Source organism: Lonchura striata, chromosome 5, assembly GCF_046129695.1.
Source record: "Lonchura striata isolate bLonStr1 chromosome 5, bLonStr1.mat, whole genome shotgun sequence".
Classification (NCBI taxonomy): domain Eukaryota; kingdom Metazoa; phylum Chordata; class Aves; order Passeriformes; family Estrildidae; genus Lonchura; species Lonchura striata.
In genome coordinates this window covers 18,304,905-18,316,760 of record NC_134607.1, presented here as the reverse complement: position 1 = coordinate 18,316,760, position 11,856 = coordinate 18,304,905, and the positions used below count along the sequence as shown (strand labels likewise).

Sequence of the window (11,856 nt, the reverse complement as noted above, 5' to 3'; positions counted from 1 at the left end):
GAGTGAATGTTTGATGTTGGATTGGGTAGAAAAGAAATATAAACCCCTGGAATCTGTCACTTCCTGACTAAGCTGCATTTGATGTTGATTACTTCTCCATACCATTTCCATTATAAAAAAATGCAACCAGTGTAATAGCTATGATTTGTGTAGACAAAAAGTAAATTTCTCAAGGACCTTTCCTTTTTTTATGATTCAATAAACAGATGTTTTCTACCCTTTCTGGGAAGTAAGATGAAGGTTCTTTACTTCTACTGCTATCAATAGTGACACTGCATACATAATATAAAAAAAAAGTAAAATCATTAAGTGAATTGAGGTATAGGGGGAAAAAGACACAAAGTAAATACAGTCTCTGCCATAGCAGCTTGAAAGGATATAGTACTTCCCTCAACTTTTTGTGCAAATACCATCTGCATGGAAGTAGTAAAATTTGGATCTCAAACCGCACTGCAGTGATGATTTCTGATCATTGTTAGGGTGATATTTAAGACCAAAAAATGAAAGGCAAGTCAGATTTTTTCCAAGTGGATTATTTGAAGAGAGAGATTCTCAAGCTGTTTACAGCAGACAGGTAAGTAACTGAATGCAGAGTACATTCACCTCTTCTCTCCTCAGCATTTTCCACTGGGAGAACTTGAGTGTGAAGTTGGATCTTTAGGATTTCAAGTTGTGGTGGCAGCACATCTTTATTTTTTTAACTTTCTGCTACTCTAGTGTACACTCATCACACTTCTGTTGCTAGAATGGTCTCCCTCACCCTTTTGTTCTGCTCCTTAATTTCTCTTTACTGTTTTCTGGTAGTCTGGGATTGTATCACTTACAAGAAACTCTCTTCAGGCAGTTAAAACTTTCTGTAAGAAACCAAACCAAACCAAACCGCAACAGCACCAATATCAAAAAGCAAACAAAAAAGACTCTGGGCAGCCTAAAAATCCACCACATGATCAGAAGTTATGTCAAAGGCCTGCTGCAAACACAACTGAGTATTTTTTGGGAGTATCCACTATATTTTAGTGTGCAGTGCCACCCTATGACAAAGACAGGTAGGCAGGATGTCAGCAGGTGAGGCAAAACCAGGCCTTTTTCTCATTGCACATGTACACAGCAAAGATGTACAGAGTCTCTTCTATGCTCTTCTACCACACCAGTGCCTGATTCTATAATTCTGACTGTTAACTTAGTCTTGCTGGAAAAGAGCTCTAAATTTAAATAAACCACTTGCTGAAAGCTGTTTGATACAACAAAAAATATGCAAAATCAACTCACAGAATTAGGTAATATTTGGTAAAATTTTAATGTTCTTTTTTTTTTAATCAAAATCTCTCATATTTAAAAATGCTTCCAAATCATGGAAAGGTCTTCATTATCTATTTATCCCTTAAAAAAGAAGAGACCTTCCATCCAGAGCAGTTCCTGACCATGACTGAAAGGTCTGTGAGTGGAAGACAGGAATAGATGGACTCACAACTCACCTGGAAAATGTTTTCCACAGGTCCTGGAGGTTGATCTGCCAGGTGTTCCTTTGGAAAGCTCTGGTGTTACACTTCCTCTCCAGTCTCTGCTGCTGTCCCCCACAGCTCTTGTGTCATTGTTCCCCTGCACGAGGTGATTTCCCTCTGTTTTGCCATTGGAAAGGACTGTGAGCTTCCCAGGCAGATGGAGACAGGACTGGCTAGATTCTGTCAGCTTTTTCAGAAGGGAATTTGGTCTAATCCTAATGGCCTCTCCAGCAGCAAGGACTGCTTCCATGCTCCCTGTTGCCAGGGAATACTTGGCAGCAAGTGAAGGAGAGGAAGTGAAATGATGTTTGCAGCAGGCACAGGTGTGTCTGTGCTGGCTGTACACAGAGTGTCCTTGGAATCACAGAATCATTCAGGTCGGAGGAGCCTTCTGAGATCACAGTGCCTGGCAGCGCCAAGGCCACCACTGCCCCATGTCCCCAAGCACTACATCTACACGTCTTTAAATCACTCCTAAAATCATACACTTTACAGGACATTTCCCAGAACAAAGCTGCCAGCAAATAGGACTCTGGCTGCCATTGAAGCCCCAAATGTCACCTCTTACATGACCCCAGGACACTGGGGAACAATCTGTTTTTCCTATGGAAAGTGGTCACTAACCATGTCCAGTCGCACCTTGGCAGTAGTGGGGTGCCGCCTCCTAAAACTGCAGTCATCATAGGATTTATCCAAGACAAAAGCTCCTAGCACCTAGGACTCTGACTGCCCTTGGAGCCTCACATGCCACCACTGACCTGACCCCAGAACACTGGGGAACAAATTCTTTTTCCTATGGAGAATGGCCATTGTTTGCATCCTGGACAACATTGGGGTGCAGCCTCCTAAAATCGCAAATCTCGCACAGGTTCTCCAAGACAAAAGGTGCTTCCAACTGGCAGACTAACTACTCTTGGAGCCCAAAATGCCACCTCTTACTTGACCCCAGGACACTGGGGGAACAAGTTTTTTCCCTATGGAAAATGGCAATTATTCATGTCCAGTTGTGTCTTGGACCAGAGGGGTGCCACCTCCTAACATTGTAGGATTTCTCCAAGGCAAAAGCTGCTAGCAACAAGGACTCTGCCCTTGGAGCCACAAATGCCACCTCTGAGCTGACCCTGAGACACTGGGGGAACAAGGTTTTTTTCCCACGAAAATATTCACCATTCACATCCAGACACTTTGGCCTAATGGGAGGTGCTGCCCCCTAAATTCACAATTGTTTCAGGATTTTTTTCCAGAACAAAGCTGCCAGCAATTAAGATGATGTTTGCCCTTGGAGCCCCAAACACCTTCTTTGAGCTGACCCTGAAACACTGGGGGAATGAGGGGTTTTTTTCCCATGGAAAATACCCACTGTTCTCATTGAGTCTTACTGGCTGACAGTGGGCTGCTGCCTCCTAAATTTGCCTATTTCACAGGATTTTTCTGAAGCCAAAGCTGCCAGCAACTAGAATTCTCACTGCCCTTGGAGCTTCAAAGACACCTCTCACCTGACCCCGAGACACTGGGGGTATGAGGTTTTTTCCCCATGAAAATTGGCCACCATTCTGGTCCAGTTCCATGTGGCCTTATCACAGCTCCGCTCAAAAACATGAATTGGCGGCTGCATGTGGATACTTGCAGGAAGGTACAGGCAACTTTGGAAAGCTTTAATTCCTGCTTTTCTGAGGTCCCATCATGGATAATGAGCTTTTTAGAAATCTCTTCAATCGCATATTAGAACCCGAGTAAGAAATTTGAATGTAACCTTTTTTTTCCTTTGGTCTCACAGCCTGAATTTTAACAGGATAGACACGTCCCTCTCCTTGGAAGGCAACCTCTGCCTTCCCCAGCTTTTGGTGACCACTGTCTCCATCCTCCCACACATGCTCAAATCCCTCCTCAGCATGGTTGGCTTCTTCATCCTGTGGAGCAAACACAGGGACAGTCACCTGTCGCTATCGAGGCAGGACGGGAATGAATAGACTTGACTCAGAAGGCTGGTTTATTCAAAATACACTGCTCTTTTATACAGAGCTTCATAAGAACCAAATCCATTGGTTCTGAGGTGAAAACAACCCATAGCATTGATGCAAAGTGCTTGATGCACAGTGGTAGAACTTAACTATAAACAATGTGAAAAACAAGAGAGATAAAGAATTATTTACATTCTTTCCCAGCTCTTTCCCAGGCTTTTTGCCTGGCTAGAAACTCTCAGTTTCTTTCTTCGACTGAATCTGAGACCCACAGTTACCAACCTGCTCATCCTAAACCTGGCCAGCACAGACAGACTGGTGAGACCCTCTGGATGGTCACCCCTATGCTGGGCACTGAAACAGGGCATTGGAAATTTTACTTGGAGTAGAAACCAATTTTGGATTTAGCTGGAATCTGCTTGTTTGGTCTATTAACTTGTGTGCTCACAAAAAGGCCTGCAGAGAGAACAAAGGAGATTCAAGGTTGCCTAAAAAGGAATGCAAGCATCCAAGATGAAGAGAAATAAGAAAAGGCCCCACCAACCTTGAGGCTGAAGCAGATGGAAAAACTGAATCTGGATTACAAACACTACATTACAACCACGTGACTGAAGAAGAGCACAGGCTCTTAAAAATTAATAAGACATTTTAATACATATGCATATATGTTTTATGTATATGCAACAGGTTAGGGGATAAAGTAGACTCAGAAATTTTCAGGGGTACACGTGTCCCTGGGGAACATGCATCCAGCGCTGAAATAAATCATACTGGCTTTACAACCTTTGCGAGTTGCAGAGATTTTTCTGCAAAAAATTTGTGGAGAGCCAGCCAGGAGAGTCTCTGTCCCTGCAGGAGCAAGGCAGGGGGTGAACCTCCTAGGCACACCCCAGGATCTTCCCTGGAGGAGCTCCATGCTTCAGCTTGCCCCCTCAGACAGCGTGAAAATTTAACAGGATAGAAATCCATTTGGATTTAGGTGAAATGTGCCGCTTTGAGCTTGCTAACATAAGTAAAATACGCTGTTTAGTCTGGTAACTGCAGCACTAGCAAAATTGCCCCAGCTGAGGAGAAAATGCAAGTTTCCAAGCTAAAGAGATAAGGAATACTTCTTGGATCTTGAAACAGATAGCGCAGAGTGACCCAGGAGTTCTTTCTGTACTTTCTGACAAAAAATGAGCACAAGTGTAACTAGCTGTAAGTGAAACATGAAATCAGCAGAATGAATATGCATGAACCTATTGTGAAAATCTATGCATATGTAAATTAGTTAAGGGTAATAAAAAAAGACCAGAATTCTCAGGGGCATGCATGTCCTCTGAAGGGGAAAGATCTCTCACATGTGTCCAGTGCTGTAATAAACATACAATCCATACAAATCATTATAGGAATTGCGGGGTTTTGATTTTCTGTCTGCATTTCACCCCTGTGGAGACAAACAATGACCTGTGGTGTGCAGATAACACAGTATGTGTCCTTAGAAGGGCCTTGTGGGGGAAAGCAATAGGGCTCTTCAGAGACCTGAGTGCACAGCCTCATCCCTGTGTGAGTAAAAGTTTGAGGTTTTGCTGGCAGAGGGGTCCCCTGGTCGATAGAGTGACTGGGGAGGGGTTCACTGCTCAATTGCACAATTGCTAGCAGCTCTGGGGGTGAGCTGAATGAATCTGGACCTTATTGCTACCACTGTGTGCTTGCAGTGTCCGGACATTGTTAGTGTGGTTTGTAATTGTGTGTGTGAGTGGCTTGGTGGACTCGGCTGTATGAACAGGGGAGCAAGTGAGTGAGGGTACCCATGGCGTGGGAGGGGAGGCTCTACCCGTGGCTGAGGAGGAGCAGAGCAAGTGGAGAAGCGTAGGTGAGGACACCTAGCATGTTGTGTGCTTGTGTACATCGTGCATGTTGTAACCGTGGCTAGATGAACTGAGCGGATTCTGCTGCCTCAGTGGTTCAGGCTTGACTGCTGGGAGTTTGTGAGTCCAGTAAATCACTGGATCCAGTTAATAACTTTACTGTGTGCTGTTATTTTTATTGTATCCACAGTGTGTGAAGGCCACAGGGAGCTGATGTGGGTGGATGCTGAACTGTTGTATGCTGTGTTGTGTTGAGAAAAGTGGACACTTTAAGAGACACCCCCTTCCCAGTGAGTTTGTGTGTGAACTTTCTAGTTGCAGGGAACAGTATTCCCTGTGACGCCTGGTGTTTGAGTATAACCAGTCTCTCGTCAATGCTTTGTTTTCAGGTATTAATTGATCTTTTACCTGCAAGACTTAGGAGGCAAGGGATGGGCACTGTAACACAATACCTTGTGATCCTTCTCCTCGTAGAGTTTGTGAAGTTACTCTGTTAGAGCTGTAAAAGAGACAGCTTGTTATAGTTGACTCTTGTAAATTTAAGATTTAGGAGGTTTGTGTAGTTCTTCCCTCACATTGTGGTAATTTGATTCTCGGGACTGTATAGTTATGTTTGTGGAGATTTTAGGCTTTTGTTTACAACAAGCGTAGTATTTTATACAGAAAAACTACAGTATGGTGATTGATATATAACTGCAGTAAACTGAATTGAAGGAATTCCAGGAATTCCCCTCCCACAGCAACTTAAGCCTTGACTCTCATGAATTTGAGATTAGTGGCTGTCAGAGACTACTCTGAGGCAGTAAAATTTTTCCCCTTGTGCCCATAAACCCAGAGAAATCACGGCTGCCCCATCCCTGGAAATGTCCAAAGCCAGACTGGATGGGGCTTGGAGCACCCTGGGCTAGTGGATGGAATGGCAAGGGATGAAATGAAGTGATCCTTAAAGGTCCCTTCCCACTCAAACCATTCCTCAGTTCCAGGAAGATTCCATGATCTCTCCCTGTATTTATTTTGCATTGTTTCCTTTCAAATCTGAATTCCCAAATTTAAATGATTTTTTAAAGGAATACTTAAAAATTATTCCAGGAATATGAAGGGGGGCATCAAACATACAGGACTCATTCCTACACCCATCAAATCATTATTAATTTGAAGCCTATTCCCTCATTTCTGTCCTTTTTTTCCTTTCCTGAAAAACCTTATGATCCCATAGTTTCTACTGGGATTACTGGAAGATCTGCTCTGTCAGAGAGCCAGGAGGGTTTACAAAACTTTTTCCTCTGCATTTTTATCCTTTAACCATCCTTCTCCCAGAATGGTGTTGTGGGAGAAGTTTGTAATTACTAGAAATGTATCAGGGTCACCTTTTTTCCTCACTCTTTTCCAGCTATTTCCAAATTCTTGGAATTACCCTCAAATGAGGCCTAGAAAACTACTATGAAAACATCAATCAGAGGAACATATTGAAAAGCAAAAACAACATCCAACAGCAGGCAAAACAATCAAATTTCTGTTCTTATCTGGTCTCCAGGTGCTCATGCCAGAGCTCCCAAAAGCCATTGCCATTCCATGAAGGTGAGGAGGCAGTTTTTGATATGTTCTCTGCCATAGGAGGGGATAACAGAGTCCAGAGGATCTTTTTGGTCCCTTCCAAGCCAAACTACCCCATGATTCCATATCATCAGCACCTATCCCAATTGCATTCCAGAAATCCCAATTCCATTCCTCCCATTAACCCAAAATTTTCCCCCTCCTCTTTTTGCTCCACATCAGGGTTGTGTTACTCAGTGCCACAGGCATGGGATGCCTCAGGATTCCCTGGGGATGCAGTTCAGGGCTGACCTTGTGGTCTCACTGCTCTAAAATGCTCGCAATTCCCAGGCAGTAATGTCTCAAACAGCAGTGTGGGGGTGTCCCTCCCTCCTCCCACCACTGGGACAGCTCACACAGAATGTGACTGACTTACTGGGTTTGGAACTCCTGGCTTAAAAGCACATGTTGGAATATCTTCTCCTGGATATATCCAGAACACCAGGAGCCTCCCTGGAAGCCATGGGTCAGGGGCAGAGTCAGATGAACAATCCTGAAATGGTCTTCAGGGGATGCATCCACAGCATGTGGCTGCAACAACTTCAAAGCTGCTCCTTCCCTTTGGGACAGCAAAGAAGAACATCCCCATCATGGATTTCTGACAGGAAAAATCTCATAGCTCCAGGCTAGTTTGCTTCTCCCAAATCCAGGCCAGCACTCCAATGGGCTCTGAAGAACAAACAACAGGCAAGACCATCTCAGGGCACACACCACGAGCTGGGTATCACATTCCTCACTGGAACTGGAGTGTTCCCACATCTCCATGATAGTCAGAAGTATCCCGATTTCCTCGCTCTTCCACTCAGGAGAAAGAGACAACAGAGCCCTTAAACACCCAGTGTGTAATTCCAGCAATCCAGGGAAAACCACCTCACTCTGGGGAGGAACATCATGCCCAATTCTAGAAAAAACCAAAGGGTAGTACTGGAAACAGTTCCAAGCATGGAACCTCCCAGCTCTGGAAATGCAGCTTGCAGGCTTCTTCCCATGGAAACCCCAATCTTGCCTGGGACTGGGCTCCAGGAGAAAACCCCACCTGTTTCACCAGCCTGGCGCAGAGCATCTTCCATTGGACATCCCAGGAGGGTGTCCCTGGCCATGGCAGGGGGCTGGAACAGGATTATTTCAGGAGTTTAAGGTGGATTTGAGTCACTCCTCAGCTCGCAATTTCCCAAGCCACCTCCTCTGGGCTGCCTTTCCCATACCTCACTGGAAAGCAGTGGCTCCTCTCCCTAAACAGCATTTGCTGTGCCCTGCCCAAAAACTACCAGATGACACAAATGGTTTATCCACTGTCTGGTCTGTTTTCCATACGCCAGCACTTCAATGACTCCAGAGTCAGATAATCAGGATAAATCCCAGGTTACAGGTCCTAGCATAAAGCAGCTTCTGCACTGGAAGGGGCAATTTTGGTCACTCCTCTCCCCTTAGATGGAAATTCAGTGCTGCCAAGAGCCTTGCAGAGATAATGAATTTAACTTTTCCTATGTATTAATCCCCAGCATTCACTTCCAAGTGCTGCTGGAGCATCTCTCCAGGGAAAAAAACTGTGCCCAGTTTCCCAGGATGGATGGGAAGCTGCTGCTGACAAGCTGGATCTCAGCAGAACTTCAGTAATTTCCTGATAGCTTCTATAACAGGGACTTATTCTAAGTCTAAGGCAGCTCTTTTTAGGAAAAGGAACCATCTGAAAACAAATGAAGGCTTCTAAATTCAAAGGAACAATGCACTAAGTGAGGCTATGGACAATTGTTCCCATATCAAGCTCTCTTCCCCAAACAAAATGCTGGAAAACTAGTAAAAATAGATCAGGAGAAGGCTGAGGTCCTGAGCAGCTTTTTTACCTATCTTCATTGACAGCCTCTCCTCCCACAGTTCTCAAATGGATGGACAGCAGGATGGGAACTGGGAAAGCAAAGAGTTTTTACCCTGGAGAAGCACAAATCAGGTTTGCTTGAGGGCCACACCTCTAGAAACAAAAAGAAAAGAAGGCAGTGATTATTGCTGAGCTTATTGGAATGAATTCCTAAGTCCCACACATTGGAGAGCATTTCCCATGGCTGCAACACCCTGGTACAGTGCTTTCCAGAAACAGCAAGGTTTTCATCCCTCTTCCCAGCAAAATCTGATATTCCAGACTTTGAACCTGGGTATTCCAACAAAATAACAAATCTGTGTTTCCAGTACGATTCATTATACCCTTGGATCTCTTGGGAAGACAGTGCAAGGGAAACACACCAGCCCTATAAGTGGAAAACACAGTATTTCATATTCTCTTGTATAGGTAAGAAACAGTCATGGATTCTGTTTAGTTCTTCAGGGATTCCTTCTCCAGTGTTAAATGTGGTAGTCCATAACTTCTGAGGTCATCATCTGATGGATGATGTGCTTGGAGAAAAATGGACCTGAAAGCTTTGTATAGAACTTTGGCATTTTTCATCTCATGTCACCACAGAGACACTGCTGCATCTTAAAATCCTTTATATTCATTTTTCTGCAAAGATTTCCAAAAGATTCAACTTTCTGAAGCCATAACAGGCACTTCAGAATACCCAGTGTTTCAGGGGCCCTCTGCCTTGCTGTTATATTGCAGTTACAATTCATACTTGACCAGGAAAAACGACCAACAAATTTATTTATCACTGCTTATGAATACTCACATTATATTCTTCTGACTAATTATCTACTGGCAGCACCTCACTGCTAACATTTCAGATCAGAACCAAGAGATTCAATTTTTCTCTAGGCAAGGGGATGATCGAACTGTCCCCCCACAAACCTCTGCAGAAATTTTAAAAAGTACCTCAGAGCAACATTACGATGGTGAAAATTATGCCAGTCCCAAACAGTTGTGTAGCCTGGAGGGGATATTCCTACTCCATACACAGGGTTTCCTGTGGTCTGTGGAGGCGGGTCTCTTGTCCTGTGAAAATTGCAGTTGGGTGAGAAGGAGAGCTAGAGACTGCTAGGTGCTGTATTAGAATAACCATATAAAACATTGTTGTGTTGTGGGTTACAACTGCTTTCAGTAGTGGGGTGAACCTGTAAGACAAAGGATTTCATCTTAGCACAATACTTCTGAGTCTCTCAGAAGAAAAGCTGTGAAACATTTTGTCTGCCACAGATGAAGAACTTCCAAGAAGCTGCAAAGAAAGACAAAATGCCCTCCTGAGGGTGAAAGCGATGGTTAAAGACTGCTTTTCTCAGTGTCAGTATAAAAAGTGTACTAAGTCTAAAGCAGGACTGTTCCAAATTATTCCCCCACAGTCCAGGAGAGAGATAAACCCCATGCATTGAGGTGTCAGTAGCCAAAAAGATAGCAAAATTTACCTCTAGTCCAGGATACTTCCCATTATTTCACCGGCTGTTTTAAGAGATTATCTTTTATTACTCACGCTTTTTATGGGGGTCCTTTTTTTCCTTAAGAAGCCTTGTTGAGAGCATGTTTGCTTTCAAGATGCTAAAGGCTGCTTTTGAAATGGCTGCTCTAAATTGTCTAAGGCAGAACAGAATATATCTTCCTTCTGTCTGAGGGGTGAGCAGCTTTAAGAGGCTCATATTTCTCTTAATGCAGCTGGACAGGCTTTCTTTCAGAAGAAGCAGACTTGAAAAAATGTTTGCTGCTATATCATCTCATTTTATAATCAGAGATTGCTTCTTAGAAAATATAAAGCAGTAGGCAATCTAGAAGGAAAAGGCTAAAACTCCGGGGTGCAAAAGCATTTAACACCAATATTTGTGAAGTATCCCTTTGGCATGCTCAACTGAAGGATGAGAAGCAATGGGCACAAACACAGAAAATTAAAATGAAACATAAGAAGTAGTTTTTCTTTTACCACAATAGAGGCCGTTCACTGGAACAAGATTCCCAGAGTTGTGGAGACTCCATCCTTGGAGATAGTCAAACCTCACTAGAAACATCTCTTTACAGCCTGCTTCAGGTGACCCTGCCCTGAGCCGGGGTTGGACTGGAGATTTCCAGATGGATCTTCACACCCTGGTGGTCCTGCAGTGATGGGGTGACTATGGTCAGTTGGCCCCACAGGCAGTCAGATGTCCCAGGCTCACTCTCAGGGAATTTTTTTAAGGCTTTGATCACAATGAGCTTTCCAGAATATTCCTGTGACAATTGCTAGACAAGGGTTGAAACCAAAGTTAGCCGCAGAACAGCATATTGTGTTCCACCTTGTGTAGGTCTTTAATGCAGCTGTGTTGGCTCATTTAATTCTAATTTCAAGATGAGTCAAAGCTGGATGTTTGCATAAATTCTAGATTAGGATGTCACTGAAGACCAAAAGGAAGCTCTGAATGCTTTATGATCTTATTCTGTTGGCCAGTAGAGGGAGAAAAGAGAGAGGAAATGGAAAGTCATTCTTGATTCTCTGAGGCTGAACAGCAGTTCTCTATCACACAGGCACCAGGACTTCACAGCCCTGGGGCCAGACTTCCTCTGTCAGAGCTGTTGTTACAGATAAAACCACATGATATTTAGTTATTGGTTTAGATATTGTAACCACACTGAACATCCTGCTACGGTCAAGGACTGAATCCAGCTGTAATCTGCCCTGGCAGCTGACCTATGACTCTGGAAAACTAAACTCACAATACACCTGGAGATGTGTTTGTTGCATTAAAGTCTGTGTTTTATTTAAACCTTTTCCCCCCTAACAAGACTGTAAAATGATCAAATGTGTCCCAGCCATTCACAAGGATTTTCTCTGATACAAAGAGAAAGAAAGCACTCTCAGGTGTTTACTTCCAGCAACTATCCCTGGACTGAAAGGGGACAGGTGAGAAGACCAGCACCTCATCTCAAATTCTCACTGCTTGCAACATTTGATGGCAGAGGGAAAGAGTATTATTCTGAAGCCCAACCACTTGGCAAACTGAGGACCTCATGAGTGGTTTTTTCAGGTGCAATACTGATACAAATTAACCTCACAAAAGCTA

The 11,856-nt window shown here is 43.8% G+C and overlaps 1 long non-coding RNA gene across 1 annotated transcript; it reads right to left on the bottom strand.

Annotated features, from left to right (window-relative positions):
• Positions 1–3,192: 3,192 nt before the first annotated feature.
• On the bottom strand, positions 3,193–7,424 carry LOC116183163 (uncharacterized). The gene is made up of 3 exons (XR_004147709.2): positions 7,283–7,424; positions 5,766–5,812; positions 3,193–3,412 (listed from the first exon to the last, which is right to left on the bottom strand). It is a non-coding gene; the product is annotated as an uncharacterized LOC116183163 (long non-coding RNA).
• Between the last annotated feature and the right edge of the window lie 4,432 nt (positions 7,425–11,856).